Genomic DNA, 19,191 nt, shown 5'->3' with positions numbered 1-19,191 from the left:
GATTACCAGGGGGCGGCACGGAATGAAGGAAGGCCACAGCCAACAGCCGGAAGGCCCCGATTGGCCCTGATCACCAGCCAAGCCTACAGACCCTACCCATGCACAAATTTCGTACACCAGGCCTCTAGTTTAATAATATAAATCATGATACTTTATCTAGCATAAGGAAGGAAGGTTGTTTTAGTTCCTGGTAGTAAAAGTTCTGATAAATTCAAAAAGGAAAACAAACAAAAATGAGGCTAGAATTTTCCATGCATTAAATTGTTCCCTTCCACAGCCCCATGCATAGGTCACGTAATTTCAAGTTTTTCATTGAGGAGGCTCCTACCATACTATTACGACAACAAAACAAACAAACAAACATAGCTGAAGGAGCAGCGAGGACAGGCCAGACTGGGGATGAAATCCTGTACTACCACTTGTTAGCTACATCTTTCAGATATTTACTTTACTTCTTGAGGCCTCAGTTTTCTCATCTGTAAAATAGGTTAGCACCATCTATTTTGCAGGATTGCTAATCACAATTCACTAAAAAAAGGTTTTTAAAGAGTGAAGCCCACACACGCTGCTTTCCCAGCCCTCCATCTTCCTGGAACAGAAAGGTTAACCATTTGCATCCAGTCTTCCTGTCCTACTCTTGAGAGTATTAGTGAACCATACAGTTGTGACATGTTAAGGACAATTATAACACTCTTGATTTTCAGCAAGTACAAATGGCTCTCCCTAAAGCCAAGGGTATTACTTCAGAGATACCCATGCCTCCAGTGAACCCACCTATAGAAAGCATACAAATTATGCCCTTATGACCTAAGTAACTTCGGGGGTTTTTAATTCATTCTTTAAAATATACTTTTATTGATTTCAGAGAGGAAGAAAGAGAGAGAGAGAGAGAGAGAGAGAGAGAGAGAGAGAGAAACATCAATGATGAGAAAGTATCATTGATCAGCTGCTTCTTGCACACCCCACACTGGGGATCAAGCCCGCAATTCAGGCATGTGCCCCCACTGGGAATCGAACCATGACCTCCTGGTTCATAGGTCGATGCTCAACCACTGACCCATACCAGCTGGGCAAATCATTTTCAAAAACACAAATGCTCCAACTTGCAAAGATCACAGGCTCAGGCAGTCAGTGTATTTAAATACTTTTCCTTCTCAAAAAATAGTTATTGCTTCTTAAGGCTGAACTTTGAAGATACTGTTTATCCTCTGCATGTTTAATTAAAACTCTTAAATTTCACTCAGAAATTCTCATTAAAGCTGTCTCTTTAGAAGATTATTTTAGGAACGTTCATATTTTCTTTTACTAGGTGTTAATGTAAACAGGGTAGTTTACTTCAAGTTTCTCTAGGGGAGACCACAACGCTCGAGGCTCACCCGCCCCTGCAGTTCTGATTCCTCCCTGCAGCAACAGAAACGGGGGGGAGAAATTACTGCCACGTGTGCCTGGCCTGAAACCCACACAGCCGCATGGGCTCACCTGCAGCTCAGCCAGCCCCAGGGCTGACACACTCCACAGCCGCCAAATGACACAGGACTTGACCAAGACTACTTTGGTTTTGCCCAAACAGGTGAAGGCCACACAGTAACACAGCCCAGCTCTTTAAGACCAGTCTGTAATAGCCCTAGCTGGTTAACTCAATGGATAGAGCATCAGCCTGCAGACTGAAGGGTCCCGGATTCGATTCCAGTCAAGGGCGTGTATCTGGGTTGCAGGCTCGATTCCAGGCCCTGGTCGGGGTGCATGAGGGAAGCAACCAAACCATGTGTTTCTCTCACATCGATGTTTCTCTCCGTCTCTCCCTCTCCTCCCTCCCTTCCACTCTCCCTAAAAAGCCAATGGGAAAATATTCTCAGGTAAGGATTAACAAACAAACAAAAACCCAAGTTTGTACTAGAAACACTGGAAACAACTTAACTGTTCATCTACAGGAGAATGATTGACTAAAAGCAGGTGAGTGGAGTGAGCAGCAGCTGTGGACAGTGATGCAGTTCTGTGTGGACCAACATAGAAGAATCTCTAAGAAACCGTAATTGAAAAAAGGAAGTTATTGTTTTTCATACCCAATAAGATCTCATTTATGTTTGGAAAATGCCCACTTAATACTATGTGTAAAGTACATAAACACACAAAAAATGATATGAAAGGACATACCCCTAAATGGCAAGGGTGGTTACCCCTGGAGAGGGGACATAACTTCAATGTGTTCAGGAAGATAAAAGAGAAATTTGTTCTACATTTTAAAAAAAAATTATTCTAAGAATTTTATAAAAATCAACAATATAAATATATTCTTGCATTACTTTAAAATTTAAAAATAAATAAAAGTCTATTTTCACTATGCCACTTTGCACATATACAAGTTTTGTAAAATAAGAAAGCCCATCAAAATCAGGTATTGCCAACCTCATAGGACTCAAATGAGGATAATTTGACATCACAAATGGGCTTGGCATGTGGTAAATGTTTAATAAACATAATACGACACCACTGTGTCAGCTAGTGATATATAAGACTTCCTGTTGGCAAAATGCGTCAAATTGCATTAATGCCATTAGTAACTTCATTCCACTAATTTTTTCACGTGCAAGTACCTAAGGAGGGGAAAACAACACTTCAATTATGTTAACCATCCTATCTAATAAAAGAGAAACATGGTAATTAGCGTACGACCGCTACCCTTCCCATTGGCTAATCAGGGCGATATGCAAATTAACTGCCAGCCAAGATGGCGGCCGGCAGCCAGGCAGCTGGAAGCGAACATGAGGCTTGCTTGCTTCCGTGACGGAGGACTCCAACGTTCCCCACCTGCTGCTGCCGGCCTCTGAGCTGCAACTCTAAGCAACTATGTTACAAATATAGAAGCTAAACAAAACCCCAGAAACCTGCTTTAGTCACCGGGCTTCAGCCAGCAGGATCGCAACATTGTTTCAAATACAGAAGGTAAACAAAGGCCAGAAACCTGCTTTCAGCAGCGGAGGCCTAAGAGCTGGAGCCTAAGAGCTAAAGCTGGCCCAGAAAAAAAAAAAAAAAAAAAAAGGAGCGGTTGGGAGCTTCAGTCACCCACCAGCCTAAAAACAGCCCTCAGCCCCTCACCCAGACTGGCCAGGCACCCCAGTGAGGACCCCCACCCTGATCCAGGACACCATTCAGGGCAAACCAGCCAGCCTCCACCCGTGCACCAGGCCTCTATCCTATATAGTAAAAGGGTAATATGCCTCACAGCACCGGGATCAGCAGAGCCGTGAGGCCGCCCGGCACAGGATCCAGTGTGACAGGGGGCAGCGCCCAAACCCCCTGATCGCCCTGCGGCTCTGTGTGTGACAGGGGGCGGGGCCACAACCTCCCTATCCGCCCTGCTCTGTTCGTGACAGGGGAAGGCGCCCCAACCCCCTGATCAGCCCTGCTCTGTGCTTGATAGTGGGTTGCTCCTCAACCCCCTGATCGCCCTGCGGCTCTGTGTGTAACAGGGTGCGGCGCCCCAACCCTCTGATCGACCCTGCTCTGTGTGTGACAGGGTACGGAGCCCCAACCCCGATGATGGGCCCTGCTCTGTGAGTGACAGAGGGTGGCACCACAACCTGCCCATCGACCCTGCCTTGAGTGTGACAGGGGGCGGTGCCCCAACCCCCCAATCAGCCCTACCCTGAGAGTGACTGAGGGTGGCATTGCAACCTCCCGATCTGCCCTGCTCTGTGCATGACAGGGGCGACGCCCCAACTCCCCAGTCGGCCCTGCTCTGAGCCCGACCAGGGGCTGCACCTAGGGATTGGGCCTGCCCTCTGCCACCCGGGAGCAGGCCTAAGCCAGCAGGTCGTTATCTCCCAAGGGGTCCCAGACTGCGAGAGGGCACAGGCCAGGCTGAGGCACCCCCCCTCCCCCCCGAGTGCACAAATTTTTGTGCACCAGGCCTCTAGTCTATATATATAAAAGCCTAAGTGACTAAGTGGACCAGCTGGTAGCTACGACATGCACTGATCACCAGGGGGTAGACACTCAATGCAGGAGTGGAAACCACAGGCATGGAAACATGGAACAGACTGATGAATCTCAGAAAGAAGTGGGGAGAGGGGAGGGAAGGAAGAGATTAACCAAAGATCTTATACGCATACTAGAGGCCCGGTGCACGGATTCGTGCACAGGTGGGGACCCTCGGCCTGGCCTGTGGGGATCGGGCCAAAACCGGCCCTCTGACATCCCCCAGGGGGTCCCGAATTGCGAGAGGGTGCAGGCCAGGCCAAGGGACCCCACCGGTGCACCGGGCCTCTAGTCAGTAATAAAGTATTAGTTTGCCAAAAGAGATACATAAGAACTGTGAGCTTTAGAAATGCTCCTAAGTTGAATCACAAATTTCATCCTGTAGATAATGCAATGGCCAGAATAAGGTTTTGTGTAATAATTTATCTCTAAAAGACTGGCATCATAGCAAAGTATTGTGAAATGAAAATAAGTGCAAAACCACATTCACTTTCCCATAGTGGTCAGTCAATGGGGCTCCTTCCTGGGCTCTGAAACATTCCCAGAAGATAAATGGTGATGGAAGGAGGCCTGACTTGGGATGGTGAACACACACCACAGTAGATAGATGAAGTGTTATAGAATTATACACCTGAATCTTACATAATTTTACTAACCAATGTCACCCCAATAACAAAGAAGAAAGATTCTTTGATATAAACCAGGAGTGGGGAACATCCAGCCTGCACACTGTGTAAGGCCCACAGAATCATTTGGTCTGGCCCTGCCAAGGCATTAGTGGTGAGTTAATTAAATGTTGGACTAAATATAGCAGGCTCATTTTTAAGCTGATAACTTTGTATGGCACCTGAATGATGTTATAAATGTCCAAACGGCCCTTGGCAGGAAAAAGGTTCTCCACCCCTGACATAAACCCACACCTACAACAGCTAAAGAGAGTAAATTGAGCAACACTAGACAATGCAGAAGAAAAATAGGAGACAAGATGGCTCCGCCTCAAGAAACGTACAGCCAAGTTAGAGAACAATTCTGGAAACTCAATGTTAACGACTATGCTGAGAGAGAGCAGAAAAAGTGATGGGGGCCACGTCATCCTGGGATTATGAACACAAATAAATGTCCACCAGGACTTAAAGATAAGTGGAGAAATGAACAAAAATATATATCCAAAGAAAGAATTGGAAATAAGCTTGCCAAAAATGTATCTATTCAAGTTCTACACCTGAACAAAATTATTTTCAAATCGGCCATGTCTTAATTCTCCCTCAAATCTCACATAATTTAATGGGCATACCTTTCTTTTTTATGTTTGCAAATACACTCTACAGTACATTAAGACATTCTGATAATGATCTTAGTTCTATTGTATTTCATCCAAGATGTGGCATTGCTTTGAAATTCACTTTCTAGAGAAACCTGGCTTAGTTCTTCTAGCCTGGGATTTAAATGAACTCAATTTACAAAACACACACTGACACATTCTAACAAGTCCACATCGAATATGCTTCACCTTTTATAGCATCTAAGAGGCCTCAAAAAAATTAGCGTGGAGAAGCAATAAAATTAACAAGATTTTACTACCTGTATTTCATCCTTTATATACTTTTCTCTTTCTAAAATATGTCAGGTAAGTATTTAGGATTCCTTGAGTCAAACTTATGTTTTACTAATCAGAAAACACCAATAGTAAGATTAATAGAAGAATCCAAGCAGGAAAAATAAGGTTTTTCTGAACCTCTAGACAGAGAGTAAAATGGAAATTAGATACTCCGATGACTGATACCAACCAATTTGGGTAAAAGAAATGATGTCAAGCCAAAATCATGTGGCCAATGTCTGCGACTGGCAGCCCAAGCCATTTCCAGGGAAGTTGCTGTGAACTGACCCTGCCTAAATGGAATGAATCATCAGCAGGTCCCTGACATCAGCCAGCTGCAAAGCCTTACAGTGACTGACTAGATTGAAAAAAGATTTCCAAAAGCTTCAACATAAAAAGCCCAACTGATTCAGTTTCCCTATCGGATTTCCCAATGCTTTCTCCTAGGTCATTTATATCAAAATTGCGCCCACCCCCTCCATAAAAACAAAGGCTACAGAAAGTTAAAACAGCACTTTTGCCTTCTGAAAAGTGAAGTTAGCTGGCTCGATAAAAGGCCTGAAATCATCTTCAGGGTCACCATCAAGATTCGAATAATTTAGCAACAACAGCATCTGTAAAAATGAAGACATAAATTCCAAAGGTAGGTGGGAGACATCTGGTAGGTGGGAGACATCTGGTAGGTGGGAGACATCTTGTGGCACATCCATGTCACTGATAAAGAATTTCAAAGAATCCATGAAAGCCGCTGAGTCGTTTTATTTTTGTTTTGTGTTTAATGCTTTTTTGTGTAAATATCAAACACATATAAAAGTACGGAAAATAATATAATACATTTTCATGTGCTCATTCCCCTTCTTCAACAATTATCCACCCTGGCTACTCTTCCCTTTTCTAGGACCCCAATCACTCTCCCTCCAGCTAGCTCCCTAATTATTTTAAATCAAATCCAAGATATTACATGATTTCATCTGTAAATATTTTAGTATGCATCTTTAAAAGATAAGAACTCTATACTAAAGAAAAAAATCCATCATCACACCTTAGAAAAATTTACCAATGATTCCTTACTGTCATCAGTTCAACCTTCAAATTTCCCCAGCAGGCTCACAATTTTACTATTTGCTTATTTGAATCAGGATCCAAATAAGATTCATGCATTGTGATTGGTTAATATGTCTCTTAAGTTTTTAATCTTCAATTTCCCTCTCTATCTCTCTCTCTTTTTCCTTGAAAACTTTTGTTGTTTAAAAAGAAGAAAGAAAATGGGGTCATCTGTACTGTAAGAGTATCCCATGGTAGGGAGCTTGCTCGCTGCAACCTCTAGAGTTGTTTGCCAATTTTCTCTTTATCTTCTGTATTTCTGGTAAGATTCTGGTTTGGTTTTCCGGCAACAGAGTGTGCATCTATCAGGAGGCATGTAATATTTGATGTGATAGCCATTGATATAGCTCTATCCCCAGAGTTACAAAATGGTGAGAGTCTAGTATTCTTTCTTCATTTGTTAGCTGCAATACTTCTATAAAGAGAATCTTCTCTTTGTCAACTCTTTGACTACCCTGGGATACAATTTATGTAAAAGAGTTACAATGATTACTCATTTCTTTCCCTTATTTATCAGTCTACAAATAATGTGTTGATTCCTTAGTATCTACAAAAGAGGTCGTATATCAGTTATAAGCATATTTTATGTGTTGTTGATATTCAAATTCTTTGTCCAGTGGGCAAATTTTTTTATTTGCTCCTAAGACTACAGTAATTTTACTTAACTTCAGCAATCATACATCTGTATTTCCTTTCTCCTAAGCTCTGAAAATCCAAGCTCTTACTGACACCAACAGAAACACTCATTTGTTTTATCCCACTCTTCACACACACTCTCCTATTATGCCTTATAATAATAATGCTCACACTATAACCAATTATATAAATACTGAAAAAATTTTCAGATTCTTTGCAGATTTTTTTTTGTTCTGGATTATATCACAATAGAATTGTACACTCAAAGTAATGTGTTTTAAAGTCACTTGGAATAGAACCTCTCTGTGTGATTATACCACCACTCAGATATACAGATAGGTTAATTTTCCTTTTAACTTTTTAGCAATTGCCTTTTTGGATTTAATTTTACTTTATAATTATGCAAAACATTTATGTGGTTCCAGAGTCAAATCTACAAAACAAAATATTCAACGCCTAGGTTCTCTCCATGTCTACTCATTTTACTGCAAAACAAGTAACATCTTTGTCCATCAATTTTAAAAAATATATAAACAAATATATATTCATATATATATATATACATATATATATACATATATATATATATATATATATATATATATATATAAAATACACACACATACATATATGCAAATCTCTTAGGTAGCATATCCTATACACTTCCACAACCTCCTACTTTTTTTCACTTAACAATATATTCTAGAAGTCACACCATATCGGTATATAGAGATATTCTTCATCTTTCACACCACTACATATTAATCCATTTTGTGGATCACAGTGATTTGTCCAATCAGACCCTTCCTGGTAACCATCTTGGATGTTTCCAGTCTTTTACTATTACAGATAGGGTTGCAATGAACAGTCTTGGATATTCTGTGTTTTTGCTGTATCTTTGGGATCTATTTCTAGAATGGGGATTGCTGAGTCAAAGGTAAACATGTGTAACTTGCCAGATGTTACCAAATTCTCTTCTGAAAGGGGATACACCATTTTGCATTCCTACCAGCATTGTTATTAGAGGGCTAGTTTTCTCCACAGTCTTACCAATAAATAGAATACATTTCAAATATTTGGATTTTTGACAATCTAATAAGTAAAAATTATTTTTCAATGTAGTTTTAATATGCACTTCTATTATCATGTGTTAGGTTGAGTATTATAAATAAAGCACCTTTGCATTTATTTTTCTGTATGCTACCTATATATCAGGCACGTTATTCCATAGGGTTGTTGGCCCTTTGTTTAACAACTATATATTGGGGCAAGAACCCTTTATTTGCAGCATAACTTATAAATATATCGCCCAAGTTATCTGTCTTTTACTCTGCCTGTAATTTTTGCCATGCAAAAATGCTTTATTTTATGACATCAAATTTATCAATCTTATACACTATTGGTACCAGATGTTGATTCATAGTAGAAAAGTTCTCCCCAGACCTAAGTTATAAAGGAGTTAATCCATGTTTTCTCCAGATACTAGTATTAAAGTATCGCCTAAGACTGGATATTTCTATTGCTACCATGATGCAATATCTCATCTAATTCTCTCACTACACCTCTAGTGATACAGGAGAGCAACAATAGATCCAATAGATATTTTTGGAGTTCCTATATTATGCAAGGCACTGCTCTCAGAGATCATATACCCCAGTGAAAATGCCAAAAGGTCATTTTCTTTATGAAGCTTATATTGTGATGATGTTTTCATTCGATATAAATACTAGGTTAATAAAGGGTTAAAATATATACTCAGGTGCAGTTCAATAAAGAAAACCCCAGTGAGGCCATAATCACCCATAATATCAGAGACAGTTTATCAAAGAAAGTTTTGCTTGAAACTTTAAGGATTTATAAATGAAAAGAACTCCAAGCATTAAAATAAGTTGTCCTTTGGTTAGGTACTTTCTTACCCTCGCTCAGAGGCATGGTTATACACTCAAGGTCTCTGTGGGGTTGCTCTGTCAGGCAACCAACAGTTCACTAGACTGAATCCTTCATGAATCAATCCCAGTGGATACTCAAGGACAAAAAGAACTACAAAGAATCCTTAAACATTTTTCAATAATATTATGGATGAGAATGTTGTCAACGTTTATCTCTTGTTTACCTCGATATTCCTGGCCCCTAGAACCATGCCTAACACACAGTATATATCAGTGATGGCGAACCTATGACACGCGTGTCAGAGGTGACACATGAACTCATTTTTTTGGGTTGATTTTTCTTTGTTAAATGGCATTTAAATATTTAAAATAAATATCAAAAACATAAGTCTTTGTTTTACTATGGTTGCAAATATCAAAAAATTTCTGTATGTGACACGGCACCAGAGTTAAGTTAGGGTTTTTCAAAATGCTGACACGCCGAGCTCAAAAGGCTCACCATCACTGGTATATAGTAACAAACAGGGTTACCAAAATAATGCTGCATACCTACTTTCCATATCTTAGTGCTCTGTTTCTTTCATTCTTCACACACACACACACACACACACACACACACACACACACAGTGCAAATATGATCACATGTTTACAAATTACAACTGTAAAATTCATGTACATCTTTCTGCAAATGTTCTTTTTGACCTTGGATGTGATTGAGGTTGAAGAGTTGACAAACCCTGAGGTCTAGCACTCTGGCAGTCCCCAGCACTTCTAGGCAAGCATTGTGCTCTGCCTGTACAGCAGCCAAAAGAGCAGCCAAAGAGGGTTCGCCAGGTCCTAATGGCACAACTTGCAATCTGTCCAGTTCCAAATTAGCAACTTCCAAGTAGTATTTCAGAGGCCAAACATCATTCTGTTATAATTATAAGAATTTAAGAAATCACCTACATTTGAAAATGAAATAATAAAATAAAAATAATTTAAAAAATGCAAGAAAATGCCCCATACTTCAAGATAGACACACTGGCAATGAAAACAAACTTGTAGGATTAAAATGATCTTCATCCACACAACTTATGACCTCAAGTTGTATTCTCCCTCTCTCTTTTTCCTAATAAAATAAGAGAAGGAAACTGTACGTCTGTATGGAATAAATATCTGTGTTTAATTTTAAAAAGAATAAAGTCCACTGGAAATGGGTAGAGGATTCTTGCAGGAGCCCTGCAATTTAACTTCACTCTTCAGACTTTGGTTTGGTATGTAAACAAGCACATAAAGAAACCCAACCACAGCGAATGTGAGCCTTTTTCCAGACGAGCGGGGGCAAGTGTTACAAATGTGGGTCCAGTGTCAGGAGAACATAATCACAGTGTAAACTGGCTATTTCCAAATGGTGCCCCCCAGAAGGAAAAAAAATGAATGGAAGTACTTAATAAATCCTGTTTTCCATAAAATTCATACCCTCTCCCCCCAAAAAAGAAAGAATGTGAGCTCAGGGGTCAGGGAGAGTTTTGTTGGAATTCCCTCCTTCTAAATTCTGTCATCTCCTTTTTAAAGTGGAAATTCAGCTTCCCACAGATATGACAGATATACATCCTTGCTTTTCCTGCAAACCATTCACCAGTGAACAACACTAACCAGTGGACATGTAGTTTCTCACGGACCATTTGCTAATTGGATACTGTCACTTCCAGTAATAGCTGAATACAGTACAGAAAATGCCTTTTTCAAACAGAAGTAAAACCAAATAAAAATACCAATGGCCTATTTATTTTCCACCAAAGAATATAAAGGACTCTGGATCCATCTCTACACACCAAAACATGGGTGCAGATATGACAGGATTTAAAAAGATTCCGTTGTCTTCATTACATGTTTAGCCACACAGGTCAAATAACATCCCATGTTGCTCAAAAAGAAGGGCCAAATTCTTCTGTTTCACTGGAAAAATAAGTTGCTCAAAATACATTGACAATAGGCTAAGGATTGGAAAGTTTTTGATTAAAAAGGGATTTTTGTTGGAACACTTATAATGAGATTTGAGCTACAGTAACAATATAAAATTGAAAGCAAAATTACATACAAAATGAGTACTGTAAAATATCATTACTTTAGTACAATGGAAAATAAGGTGTTTGTGGTTTTACTCTATAAATTCTGTGTTGTCTGCTCATATGTGTTTCTTCTTGGCTGTCTTCTGAATAGCCATTCTGATCTCCGAGGCCTCTGCACCAGCCTTCCTTTGTGGTGGTGAGGGGGGTGCAGGGGACCCACACAATCAGCATCTCCTAGGCTCAACTTTTCCCTCGCATTTTATTGACTTTTCAGACTAATTCTTGTCCACGCATCACACTGGTGTTCAGTTACAGGGCAGACAATGAATTTTCCTAATCCATTTAGTGTGCTGACAGCCATGTTCACAATTTATAGGATTTCCTTTTAGACGTCTACCTATTTCACAGTTCATTAAGACTCAAACTGAACACCTGTGTTTATGAAGTCAAAAGCAATTTTATACTAACAAGGTGTTAAATAAGGCATTCTCTGGAACCCTGAACAACAATAGTAACAACAAAAGGACTAGATGCTTGGCCTGTGGAAGAGACTCATGTCCGTAGCTACCTGCCTCATCCTTTAATAGACAAAGCATCGCATGGACCCCCAGCCAACAAGCACAACACAGCTGAATTCCTCCACCAGAAGCCTTTCAGGTTTTACCTTAAGAAAGCCAGAGCATGAGGCTGCCGTACAAAGTTCACCCGGATATCTAAAATCTGCAAAACGGCTAAAAATGTCAGGAAGGAGAATGTGGCCCCTTTAAACAATGTCTTCGCTAGCTGGCTATAAGGACATTTTCAGCATTCTGGGGCCCACAACGCTTGACCCTGGCTCATTTTTATGTGACCCCAAAGTTTTCACATCATTAATAAAGAGAGAATCAAAACAAAGCCCTCAGACGTTAGGGGAGGGGAAAGTGTGTAGTTTGGCACTGCCATCGTGCATACCCTCAAAATGAAAAGGGGAAAAGGGGAATGCACGTAGCAGAGGTGGTGACCCCTATAACGACTGTGGTTCCCAAGGCTTTTTTTTCTACTGGTAATAAACCATTTTGCAGACCTCCCAATTGTGGCCACCGTGATAGTTACAGCTTGCAGGTTTATGTCTTTTTCTTGCAGCTAAGAGTGTTATCAATAAAAATTGCAAATGATGCCTTTCCTGGTCAAATAAAAACATTTTAAAATGTGAAGCCAGCGACGGGATTAGAATGGAAAAATACAAGTGACACCAGGATGTTGTTTTGTCTATTTTTTTTCCAGCAAGTCCCTTAATGTATTAATTTTAAAAACATTCCTTGCAAGTCTAGAAAGGGAGACAGCACACCCCGATGATGCGGTAACTGGTGATTTGACAGTCTTCAAAGTCGGTTGTGTCGGATGCTACCGACACTCTTAAAAAGCACCTCACTGTTAAATTCCGTGATTATGAAGAGCATTAAACAAAAGTCTATCTCAGAAAGCACGTTTGACATAACATTCTTTGAAGGCTGGGCTGAAGGGATTAAAACGGGCTTTTCTGCTTGCTAGTCAACCACGGCAGGCGGTAAAAAGGGAAACTGAAATGACAGAGAAAGGAAAGGAGCACTCCGGGGAAATTCACCCTACGTATGTGGCAAATATTGTTTTCGTTCATTAAAAAACCCTCTTGCTCAAAACATGTGAATTCGGAGGAGAGGTGTTCCTTAGTATCTGGAATAGTTTCAAAGCCCTGTGTGAAGGTAGCCGGCCCCACCATCCCTAGGGGCCACAAAGCATTCAGACTCCTTGGCACGGGAACCTTTATGCCCAGGAGTCTGGCCTCACCATAAAGTGAGGCGGAGGGCTCATCTCAAGATGAGCAAACCAGGAAACAAGGACTCATGAAATGTGTCTTCTCCATGGAACAACAACATTTTCATTGTCAAAAGCTTGGCTTTAATTATGATCCAGCTTGAAAACTGACAGCTCAAGTCTGCTCTCTGGTTGTGTTATGACACTGAATCATGCGTGACTCAGAGACCAAAAATCGCTGTCACCCCCTCCTCTGCCAGCACCCTGCACAACCTCCCTGAAGAAATGACCATCACCACTTCTGTTAAAAATGCACTTAATTTTTTTCATTACAAATGTATAATATCTTTATCATAGACAATTTAAAGATCACCTGAGTCTCCAACATAAAGAAAAAACACAGTAAGATACTGTTTTCCATCCTTTTACTTTTTTTTACAAAGTGTGCATGTATGTGTGAATATATGTAAATGTACATAATCATAACATCTTTAAAGAAATAAAAATTAAACGTTACACAATGAATTCTTCTTAATGTACTAGGATTCTAGACTTCATGAAAAATGTTGCCATCTCTTGAGTTTGGCCAATATCTTTCAATATGCCACAGTGTTACTGTTATTACAGCCATATGCTACCATGAGGAGTTAAACCCCCGAGTTATTCATTCTTCTCTCTCTTCATAGCCAGTTTACTAAGCATTCTTGCAATCCCAATGAAATCACCTATTAAGACATAATTATAAAACTTACAATAAACTTTGCCATGAACACTAAATATGATCATGTATGTCAGTCCCTTGACACAAAGGGACTCATGGAAGGCCTAGATATAGGGTTAAGAGTTCAGGATTTGAGAGCCGAGGCCCTGTCACTCATCATTGTGTAACCTTGAGCAAGTTACACATCCTCTCTGAACCTCTATTTTCTCATCTTAAAAATAAACAATACCAACTTCACAAGTTGAAAGTCAAGGGTAAAATAAAGTATTGCATGGGACACACTTAGCCATAGTTACCGAAACTCAGAATGGCAGGCACAAGACACTTGGTAGACATTTGGGCAATACAATTAAATTTAAAAGTCTAAGACCAATAGCTCCTGAGATTATGGGTCCAACCTTATCCAATGCTCAATAAAATATTATCAAGTAATACCTCCCTCATTTAGACAATGAGAGAAGGGTCTTTCTGAAGTACAGCCTACTGAAGCATTTCTGAGTAGATGAGGTAACTTCTGAAATAATCAAGCCAGCAGAGTGTCTGTAACCCCATAAATAGCATCCCCTCTCTCAAAGAGAGCCAAATTGCTTGAGTGTGGACTCAAAATATATTGGCTTTAATCAAAACACAGAAAGAGTATCAGAGTAACCCTCTTAGCAATGTGAACCTTCCAGTATGAGCGATATGAATGGATATTTCATACAGCTTGCATACTTTAGTTTTCAAAGGAGCTGAACATTTATTTCTTTGTATTTCCTCTCCTTCTTTTGCTTATCCATTTTTAAACAACACAAGGAAAGTAACATATAATTAAGATATTGTGTGAAATTATTAATAACCAGAAATTCCTGAGCATTTATGGTACTATAAATCAGTTATCTATCACACATCCACATACCCAACAGAATGTTGGCTGGATGAGGGCTGAAGCCATAGTTCGTACACAGTAGTCATTCAGAAACTATGTGTTGCATGAAATCTATAGGGCAGGAATCTTTCATGTGAAATTCTCAGAAGTGCTTCAGGGCATCTATCAACTGCCTGAAATTACATTCATTATTGCATGTGAATATGAGTGTGTATGTGCTGAGGTAAATGTTCCTAGGGAATAAGCCTATAAATTGCATGATAGATTTCTATATAGATTTCATTTAAAAAACAAAAACAAAAATGTTCTGGACCCTTGTTATGGAGCTGAACCTAACCTAACCTGCATGCGTTGTACCTTGTCTTCAAGAACACAAAACCCTTATATTCTCCATTAACGGGCTCTCTTCCCTGACCTATTAGAAACAGCAGTGAGTATAAAAGCAAGCATCACACCATTGTCATGTAACACATCTTCCAGAAAAGATGCAAAGGAGTTGTCACATCTGGTTGTTACAAAACATGCTGGGCTGGGGAAACATGTAGTTGCTGGAAAGCCCATAGAAACCTCTTAATTTGGGTCTAGAACAAATAGATGGCACTTTTATAGTAACTTCATTAAAAAGTGACTCCATTGTAAAAATCTGAGTTCTGTATCTGTGGACACCAAAATCTCAAAGGAGACCCACAAAGGCAGAACACACAGAATGGATGATGAAAGAGTAGTGAGCGGGAGCATTCCCCAAACACCCGTGAGATACCATAAAAATAATAGCAGCAATGATGATAATCAACACAATTTATAGCTAAAACCACTTACCAGAGTTAAAGCACGTTTCACACAGATGCACCAGGCTGACACAAAGACTAACATTTTATAGATCAAGACTTGTAAGCTCAGAGAAGTTCAAGTCTTATCCACGTCACAGTTATCCAATGGGAAGGCTGAAGTATGTCCACACACCTCCCACTTCTAAATGCTGTGTTCTTCACACAACATTTCACTTCAGACCATGGAATAATATCTAGGCCTCTCTTCTAAATTTTTGGATATGTTGGTAATTGTTTTTAAATATATTTTTTTATGATTTGAGATACAGGGGGAAGGAGAGAGATCGAGATACAGAAACACTGATGAGAGAGAAACATCATAGATGGGCTGCCTCCTGCAATCCCCCTATTGGGGATCAAGCCAACAACTCAGGTTGTGCCCTGGCCAGGAATCAAACCAGTGAGCTCTTGGTTCATGGGTCAACACTCAACTACTGAGCCATACCACCAGGCAGGTAATTATGTGTTGAAATCCAGAAAAATCGAGGTGCTAAAGAAAACTAGTTTATTATCTCTATTGTCATGTAATTAATGTATTGGAGGATGAGGATAAGTTGGTACATAAGAAGCATCCAGGAAAGTAGCAAAATAAGAAACTTGGCTTTGGGGTCCTTTGAAGCTATTTTAAAAAGTAAAATGTTATGTTAAGAGCTTTGTGGTGTATCCCTCTGTGTGCATAATTATTATTCCATTGATTTATTGCTCACATGTCAAAGAGCATCTGGGCATTTATGCAAGTTAAAACAACCAACCCAAGAGCCAAGCCACACAGCCTCAAACCCAGAAAACTTGCCTCCCACCCTTGTCCCACTCTTCATCCTGCCACCTCCCAAACAAAACTTCTCATAGTAAGAATCTTCCTGGCAGAGATGAACTGTTAAACCAGTGACATCTGTCATGTACACCATATTCTAAAAGAGTAGCTAAAACCAGTTGATAGCATAGATTTTCCAGAGAAACCAGCAAATTTCTTCTAATTCTAGAAAGAACCCTCTTCTGTTTTGGCAAAAGCTTTTAAGGAGTAACTCAGGAATCAAACTGGAAGGAGCTATCACATGTAACCTTCTGCAAGGATGAGCCCTGATCTGTCTTATGGGCATAATGAATCATAACGTATCTACTGAATACTCATCCACTAAGGTAGGGAGACTCTTTAGAGGTGGGAAAATCACTTTAATATATTTCACCCTGTTGCCAAAAAATTCTTTGCCTATGATCCAACCATTAGAGCAAATTTTAACTGAAACTGCTTCCCCTAAGTCTTAGAGATGGACATCACTGGGTAACTGTCTCCATTTTTATTTACAGAGATCTTAAAAGCAAAAAAAAAGGCAAAAAGAAAATTCCTCTGATGTCTCCAGCTGATAAAATCATTAATCACACACTCCGAACTTCAAAGCAGAAGACGAGAAAATCACCTCACTTTCCCTGCACATGGAGAATAATTTTTCTACTTCAAAGAACCGTCTTTTTTGTTGGGTCATTTTAATTATTGAACGTGGGATGGAAGCTATCCACATAATGTCACCACTGTCTTTTTCATGAAATATACATAGGTCTAATTTGACTACATTCACTCAAGAGGGAAACACTGAGGAGAGGATAAGAAAAGGGATGTGGGCTGGGGATGCAGCTCTCCTCCGTGCAAAGGAGTAAGAGAAGGGAAGTAAGCCTTTCGGGGCTGACTCTTCTCATTCCTTCCTCTTGGAGAGAAACCATCAAGAAGCAGACTGCCTATTTGGGCAATTCCTCAAGGGACTGCCTTGCTTCTCAATTCTCCTCCTACCCAACACATGGCAACACAATCGCACTACCTTTATTGGTAACTAGAGGCCCGGCGCACGAAGTCATGCATGAGTGGGGGGTCCCTCGGCCTGGCAGGTGATCGGGGCCAATAGGGGACATCTCACCCAGCCACGATCAGGGCCGATCAGGGCCAGCCGGCTGGGGGGAGGGACCGCGGGAGGTTGGCTGGCCTGGCCGTGGGAATTTGGCTATGGGAGCATACTGACCACCAGGGGGCAGGCAGCTCATGCGTTGAGCATCTGCCCCCTGGTGGTCAGTGCACGTCATAGTGACCGGTCGACCTGTTGTAACCGTCACTTAGGCTTTCATAGATACTAGTATAGATGCTGGCATTATTGCCAACCTCAGACAACTGTGGGTACAATCAGTTGATTTGTGAATAACGAGTGTGAAGAAAACCTTGTGTCCCAGAACAAGGTTCAGCAAACTATCTGGCCCTGTTCAGAGTAAGACTGCTAGAGAGAGGTCAAGTCAGGCATTCCAATCCCCACTCGGACCTTTTCCCACAAAATCACAATGCCGAGAATTGGAAAATTTCTTCTGTAAAGGGCCAAAGAGTAAATATTTTTAGCTTCGCGGCCTATACAATCTCTGCAACTACTCAATTCTGCAGTTATAGCCAAACACAACACATAGACACTAGTAAATGAGTATGGCTGTGTCCTAGCAAAACATTACTTCCAAAAATAGGCTGAGGGTGGGATTTGTCCACAAGCCATAGTTTTCAACTCCTATTCTAGTCAAGTGCTAGATACTAGAAATGTTCTAGCACTGTGCTAGCCAATACAGCTGCCATTAGCCAGAGATGACCATTAAATACTTGAAATGTGGCTAGTCTGACTAAGGAACTACATTTTAAATTTTACAGAATTTAATTTTCTTTAGTTTTTATTAAATTTATTGGGGTGATATTCATTTAATAGGATCATATAGGTTTCAAGAATATATAGGTTTCTATGATACATGATCTGTATATATAGCATTTTGTAGCCACCACCCAAAGTCAAATCATCTTCTGTCGCCATGTATTTGGCCCCCTTTACCCAGGAACTGCATTTTATTTTTTTTAAATTGTTTTATTGCTTAAAGTATTACAAAGGGTATTACAAATGTCTCATTTTTTTAAATGTTACTGACTTTTACTCATTTAAATTTTAACAGACATGGGTGGCTAGTGCAGTGGTCGGCTAACTGCGGCCCCTTGAGTGTGGTTCTTCCACAAAATACCACGTGCAGGCGCGCACGTACAGTGAGATTGAAACTTCATGGCCACACTCAAGGGGCCAAAGAGCCGCATGTGGCTCGCGAGCCGCAGTTTTCCGACCACTGGGCTAGTGGCTCCAGTATTCAATAGCACAGTGGTAGATGCTTCTCACTGCTCCTCTTCAAAGCAGATTCAGGCCACCTTCCAATTTATGGCATAGTTTAAAATTTTTCCTTAAAAAAGAAGATATCCATGCTTCCACATTCAGAATGAAGCCACATCCAACTGAAAATTACGTTTCTTACGTGTGGAATATCTACATCATTGAAGCGAAAATAAGTGTTTGGTTTGAATCAATCAAATAACGGCAATTTAGCTAATGTGAAGTGCATAGGGGCTAAGTCGGACCCACGCCAAGACTTATCCAATGTGGAACCTGTTTCCTGTCTCCTTTGAACTCTGGCCTGCACCTCCACTGAGGGCACAGACCTGCTGAATGGCCCCATGGACTCCTAAGGAAAGTCCAAATCTCCCCACAGACCCAAAAATGTAAAAATTCAAAGACATGGTTCAAGAGCACAAGAGGGAACACGCATCTCAGTTAGGCTGCCTTCTCCCAAAGTGATCACATCATACGCTGCCTCTACACATCCTTCGCTGCTGCCCACATGGATAATTTATTTTCTGCCAACTGTTTTATTTGCACAATGAGTACCTTGTGTCCTGCAT

At 40.5% G+C, this 19,191-nt stretch overlaps 1 protein-coding gene across 4 annotated transcripts in view; it reads right to left on the bottom strand.

Annotated features, from left to right (window-relative positions):
• Positions 1-19,191, bottom strand: part of ERC2 (ELKS/RAB6-interacting/CAST family member 2) — a 906,943-nt gene that overhangs the window by 585,648 nt on the left and 302,104 nt on the right. The window lies entirely within an intron of this gene.

Source organism: Myotis daubentonii, chromosome 14 (assembly GCF_963259705.1).
Source record: "Myotis daubentonii chromosome 14, mMyoDau2.1, whole genome shotgun sequence".
NCBI lineage: Eukaryota > Metazoa > Chordata > Mammalia > Chiroptera > Vespertilionidae > Myotis > Myotis daubentonii.
Note: the sequence above shows the minus strand (reverse complement) of the source record. Positions and strands in the feature narration are given on the sequence as shown.